This window comes from Sceloporus occidentalis, unplaced genomic scaffold (assembly GCF_023333645.1).
Source record: "Sceloporus occidentalis isolate IW3139 unplaced genomic scaffold, rSceOcc1.0.p SCAF_50, whole genome shotgun sequence".
Lineage (NCBI taxonomy): Eukaryota > Metazoa > Chordata > Lepidosauria > Squamata > Phrynosomatidae > Sceloporus > Sceloporus occidentalis.
The window spans coordinates 2,222,887-2,229,958 of NW_028317030.1; positions in this window are offsets into that span (position 1 = coordinate 2,222,887).

The following is a 7,072-nucleotide window of genomic DNA, read 5'->3' on the forward strand; positions in this document are numbered from 1 at the left end:
TATTGGCTAATGTTATTTGAATTTGTTTGTTTATATCTCTTTGCTGCTGTTGGGAATTAAAGAAAGAGAATAGCATAATACTCGCCACCGTGTCATTAATAAAATCATGACTTTACGTCATGAAATAGTAAAATCTGGAAATTAATGGAAACAATTTTAAAGGATAGGATTTTTGAACATCTAAAATCACATGGATTTCAAGATCAGAAACAGCACAGGTTTAATTCGGCCAAACTAATCTTATTGATATTTTGGATTGGATGATTAAAATACTTGATCAAGATGGTGCAGTAGACATTGCGTATCTAGGTTTTAGTGAGGCTTTTGACTCATACATAGAAGACATCAATAAATGACAATCTCTGGGTTTAGATCCCAATATTGTTGAGGGACAGACAACAGAGGGTTGTAGTCAATGGCGTATATTCGGGGCAAGGTCTTGTTACCAGTATCGTACCTCAGGGATCTGTACTTGGACCCATTCTCTTTAATATTTTTAGTTGTGATATTGCAGAAGGTATGTCTTTTGCTGAGGACAAAATGATTTGCAACAGGGTTGATGTTCTTGGAAGGATAAGTCTTGGTTGTACAGGGAGAGGTATTAGCAGTAGAAAGAGGGAAGAGCTCATGCCGTTGTACAGAGCACTGGTGAGACCTCACTTGGAGTATTGTGTACAGTACTGGAGAAGGATATATTAGAAGGATATATTGTAGGGTGCTGAGTCAACAATAACAAATTTTAATGATTATACTTAAAATGCAGTATGGTCCCTAAGGAGGGCAGTGTAGGGGTGGAGAAACTAACCCAGGGTTACAAAGCAGAGCGAGGATGTCAGTCCTGTGAAATTTAAGAATAGCTTTCTATCAATCAGCTGAGGATATAATAAAAGGGAAAAAGGAACACATTCTGCAGCTATTGTGCAACAATGGATCTCAATCCACCTGCCACGAAATCCATTGGGCTTGTTATATGAGGCCTCGCTCATGAGGTCAGCACCTGGTTTGGAAAGAGATACAAAAATGTAAAAATGCACAAAATGAAAGATTGACCGAAAATATGATGATTGTTGCATTTTGCAGGAGCCATGGGTAGTACAAACATCAGGGGTTTTGTGATTAAGCTGCAAAACTCAAAGCAGGGTCTTATCACTATTAATGGAATGGACTAACCAATAGAACCATTAATGTGGACACAGCTCCTGGGTGGTCTTAATGCCCCCCCCCCGATTAATTGTTTTCCCATTGGTCATTGGTAATTAGTAATCTTGCCAAACATGGTTCGCTAATGATGAAGCAACCGCGCCAAAAATAGTTTTTTCAATCAACATCCCACAAAGACTTTATCCCCCAAATCCATACACCAAAACTACTGTGAAATGCCCAGACAATTCTGTACAGCAGGGTAAGGCTAACAAGTGGGGGTTGGGTAATTGCCCTCCCCAGGACTCTTAGGGTTGAAGATTTTGGACAATTTGCCAGAAGATTTGTTATTTGTCCACAGCAAATGTTATGCATTTATAGCGATCAGTGCAGTTCTGGCCAAATGTACTTTGAACTCCTTTATCACTAGGTCATTCAGTTGGGCCTGCCTCATGGGTTGCAGGTTGACAGTCCTTTCCTGCTATCAAGGCAGCAACGCATTCTGACCATTCTAGACCAACAAAATCTAGAGCAGCAAGTCCGGGGGTCAATGGTCCCCCCCGCCGCAAAACAGGGGGGCAGATCACCATCTTGGGGAATCAGCCGGTGATGCTCAATGGCCCAGTCTCCCCAACCGGCCAATTGACACTATGGAGCCAGCATTTACTATATGAAATCATATCCCGCTGTTCCGCAGCAAGGACAGCAGCTATGGAGTGTGCCTAGAGCAGCACCCAAAGTAAATACGTCATTGTATCCAGGTATCCCAATCGAATACATAAATAAATAAGTCCGGGAAGGAGGTATTAGGGAAGCAGCTGACACATTTTAGCCGTGACATGACCTACATCTGTTGCCATATTGTATCCATTCTGGTATTGAGTGTTCCTCTTCATCTGTGAAGTGGTTGTGTTCTCTCTTATTGAAAGACACCGGTATTCCATTTCAGAGCTTCTTTACTTTCCAAAGCAAGTCTCAACATGTTCTTTCAGAATCAATGTGCCAGCATATAACATCTTTAAACCTCCCTGTTAAGTACTCACCCAATCCTTTTCTTTCCAGGCTACTTTCTTAGGGAAAAGGTAACAGACTAAATTAATGCCAAAAGCCCCCTAGTCATTGGAACTTACACAAACAGATCTGTGAAAGAGATACAGCCAAAATTATACCAATTATCATTTTATATTACAGCTAAGGATAGCAATGCATTTTTTTAAATTAACATTTGTAATTTAACCAATAGTTCTGTATGACAATACTCCTAGGTATGAAACATAATAATATAATTCAAGCACATTTATCTCCGACTTTAAGAAAGGAGGCATCAGCCAGTGCATGGGCGGCCTCTTAAAACTGCCAACATTTTTGGAGTTTTTTCTGGTGGTCCAGCTGTGTTGTCAGTAGGGCACCTCGTCTTCCCAGAGCTCCAGCATCTCCTCTCCCAACAAAAGGAGGTGGTGACATCCTACAATGATGTCTGGCTACCCTTGCATGAAGCCACATGTCCAAAATTTCCGACATTTTCATCAATACATGGCTTCCTTATGGGACATTGGATGTTTTTTGCGGCCAATGACGTCAGACTTCCCTTGCAATTTGGAGAGCTTTCAGCAATACACATACTGCATACTTGACGTTGCACGCTGCCGTTTCAGGACGCTTCCAGGTTGCAAATAAAAATAACTGAAGAGTGCCAGAGAATCATAGATAGGTGAGCATTGCTGTTAAAAGCTTAAGATAAGTAAAGTAAAAGATTTCAAAAGTTTTTGAAAAAAAACGTTAAGTATGTATTACATTAAACGTTGGGCAGCGTGATGGAAGTTTGTATGAGTGTGGGAGTATGGGAGAAGTGAGTATGCCTTTGTGAGTATTTGTGAATTTTTTGGGACGTATGTAGTCATTAATAAAAGTGAATACCTTTTTTTTTTACCCCAACATACAAAAAGATTTAAAGTTACATAGTCTTTCAGGACCTCAAAGGTCTCTTCTGCATATGGAATCTTGGCATATGCGTGAGAGATTGTGACTGTATGTGTATGTCTGATGGGGTGTATTTGTGTTGATGTATGTGTCTGTATGTGAGTTATTTAATGTATGCCTGGCTGGATATGCATAAACAAGTTATATTACATATACACAGTATGCATGTGTCCAGCCGGGGCCACACACTGCAGGACCCAATCTGCTGCTGATAACTATGCGACCCTATTGGACACCTGCAAAAAAAGAATTATGTTCTGTTCTTAAACTGTTCTGTTGTAACTAAATTCTATATTCAATCATATAGAGGATGCTGGTTTATTAAAACTAAATGACTTGATGGAGTCACTATCGACAAGTGCTGTACTCGTTCCAAGACTTTTTGATATTGGATGGAGGCGATGAAACCTCTTGGATATATATAGAGATGTGTACTTGTTTAGGAATCTCCTGGTGGAGATGGAATATCTCGGTCAGACTTTGGCTTTCTGCAATCTCAGCGGACTTTCATTCTCAGCGGACTTACGCGTGCCAAAGAGACATGAGCTTTCCAGTCTTGGCAAGTGCAGCCGGACTGTGGTAAGACCGGTCTGGATATATTTGCTGACTTTGGCTCGAGCATAAGTTTTTTGTTTTTTTTTTACTCTAGGTCCTGTTGGTAAAGTTTGAATTAAAGGGATGTTGATTTATTGCCATGTAAATGCTAAAAACCTTCATTACGTTTAAATATATATAAGCTATTTATTAAGGAAAATGCTTTTTTCAATCTAAAAAAATGCCAAGGCTTTTTTAGCTTTTCATGAACACAATATATTATAAGTGCAATGCAAGCGTAGAGAAAAATAACCATATCATTTTTTCTACTTTCTACCCAAAATATGTAACGGTAAAAATATAAGCACCCCCCTCTGACCAATAGAGAGGTGCCCCGCATTTCATTATAATGCATTGGTTTGCGTATTATAATCTGGTGCATTGTACTGGGGCCCCAAAGTCAAACATCTATACATCTATACCTTTACTATCCAGGTATCCCACCCGATTACCTGGCCTCTGGGGCAGCCCTTTATTCTCCAGATGTCCAGGTGTGGGGGAAGCCAATTCTACCCACTCACTTCCCCTTGTGTAATATAACATGGGCTAACCAACCCCATCCGGTCCGATTCCACGCCTTCTTGATTGCCATATGGATGATTATATGGACAGCTCCAAATTCCCAGGTATGAAATAATAATCTCTCCAGCTGATGTTATTTGAGGAGACCAAGAGCTAAGTCTAAATTAATTTACTATCCATATGGATTGAGGAGTAAAATGAAAAGCTCTTTGAGGTCTAGTGTAGGGACTTTATGAAGTAAGTTTATGTTGGTTTGGGTACTTACTTAAAGACATTTATACTAAGACCCTGTATGCATGCCATCTGAAAACATACATACAAATATATACAAAATGGAATATCCAAGGATCCTACAATAACTTTGTTCAAAGTGCTGCCTACTTATTTTATCAGAACCTCAATCTTCTCCTCCACCGTTGCAAAGTTGATGACTCTACCAAACAATACTCAGTTCTGGACTACATAGCATACCTTTCTTGAGTAAATCCATAGCAAAGACTTTGGTTGAGTAAATAATAATTAAGAAAGAAGTGTTTTTTATGACATACCTAGGTAAGCCATTCAATATGGAGTAGTGATTAATCAGGTTGGTGAGCTCTAGGTAGACTAAGCTGCCCTCCAAGGTCAGAAGACAATACCGTGTGAAACATATTCTGTTATTTCTATTAGTACAGGAATTATTTGATATTTAAAAATGTCTTCAAGGAAAAAAACAATCTTGTTATTCATTAAAACCAAGTAAAATCCCTCTATTCTGGTGCATTAGAAGAACGTTCTATAAACGGTTCTGTTTACATTCACACAATGCATTTTAGGCATCCTGCCCTATCAGGACGGTCTGTTCTGAAACGACATTGAAATTTAAGCACTTTTCTATACTTGTACCCTAATATTATTATCCTTTCATAATATCCCATTTATGAGATGTGGAAAAAAAATTCCAGCGGTAATTTTTCCTAAGTGTTGGGCACGGAAGAATTCGTAGTGTTATATTTGGCCTCCGATTCACAAGAGTAAAATCACTGGTTTTAGTTTTTATTTGGAAAGTAATGATCTGACTCAAAACGTGAAAAGTCAATTCAAAAGAAAGCAGCACAAATGAATTATGCCATAAACCCGGGCACCGTATCGGTCTGTAGTATTTTCAGAACTGAAATATATATATATATATTAACCCCTTAAGGACAATGGGCGGTCCGTAAACCCATTGAAAACAATGTATTTTGAGCCTGTACATGTACGGCTCTGTCATTAAGGGGTCAAATGTTGTGCTCCAAAATTAGACAAAATATAAATTGTGGAATATCCTACATTATTTGTGTTATTTAGATGAAAAGGTATTTTTAGAGCGTAAAGTTGTCACTGACAGCGAATTTCTGATGTCCAAATTGTCCAAGCTTTTAGTCTCTTTGTGACTTGAGATATATTTATCTGCGTCTCTCTTTTTCTCTCTCTCTCTCCCTGTTTGTCCCTTTATCCCTTTTTTTCTCTGTTTATGTTTGAATAGCTTCTCTTGCCAAGAGGGAGACAAAGAGATCTCATTGTGCTTCCTGGGACTTTAAAGCTTGCGGTATGTGTCAGAATTCCAAAGGGAAGTTACCCGCAGCTGCTCCGGTGTCTCCAAAAAGAAAGTTCCATTGAACCACGTCTTTAACTGCATTTATCAAAGGCAAATACAGATTCCCCTTTTTTCTTAAGCTAAGTTTAACCCATTAACGTGCAGTGATTTAAATATAAATAATGAAAGAAATCATACTAGGAATATTATTTGGAAAAAATGTTTTTCTTTTACTAAAAATTATTTTGTAAATACAAAATCTGGTTGACATTATAAACTATTACAAAAAAAATTGTAGAACACACAGAGATGTCTGTGGCAAGCAATACATTACAGAATTAAAGGAAAAAGGGACCATAAAATGGCCAGTTTGGTAAACAGTAACACGTTCTTTTAGCACAGTTTACCACAATAAATTACTTTTGTGGTACAAATTAAACTGCAATATATATATATATATACAACCATGCAAAATATTGAAAAATGTTGTCCATTTAAATAACATGAAATGGATCAGAGATCCAGCAGAGACGGGGTTAATGCTGTAACTGACTAATGGAATATCTTCATAGGTGTACAGAGGCCTTTATCACTCCCATCACTCCTGTGTGCCAATGGCCTTTTATCACTCCCATCACTCCTGTGTGCCAATGGCCCTTTATCACTCCCATCACTCCTGTGTTCCAATGGCCCTTTATCACTCCCATCACTCCTGTGTTCCAATGGCCCTTTATCACTCCCATCACTCCTGTGTTCCAATGGCCCTTTATCACTCCCATCACTCCTGTGTTCCAATGGCCCTTTATCACCCCCATCACTCCTGTGTTCCAATGGCCCTTCATCACTCCCATCACTCCTGTGTTCCAATGGCACGTTGTGTTCGCTGATCCAAGTTTAAGTTTAAAAGGCGAATTGATCATTAGAAACCCCTTTTGCAATTATATTACAGCTAGAAATGTCCTTGCTTTCTATGAAAAAAGCTAAGTGACCCCAAACTTTGAAACTTTTTATATTTATTTATTGAACAAAATTTTTTATTTCATGGTGTGGTCAGTATTGGTAATAAAATGTATATTTACATAGTGGAAAAAGAAGAAAATAATCCTTTTGCCTTTTAGCAGAGTGGGGTAGGATGTTCCAAATATACGGCAAAAAGTATCATGCAATTTAAAGTTTTTCATCAGTTTTCAGTATACAGACACTATTCTTGGAAATGCACGTCATAAATACAGATCTGGAGCGTATTAACGTTTTGGGGTTTTTTTGAGGAAAATTGTA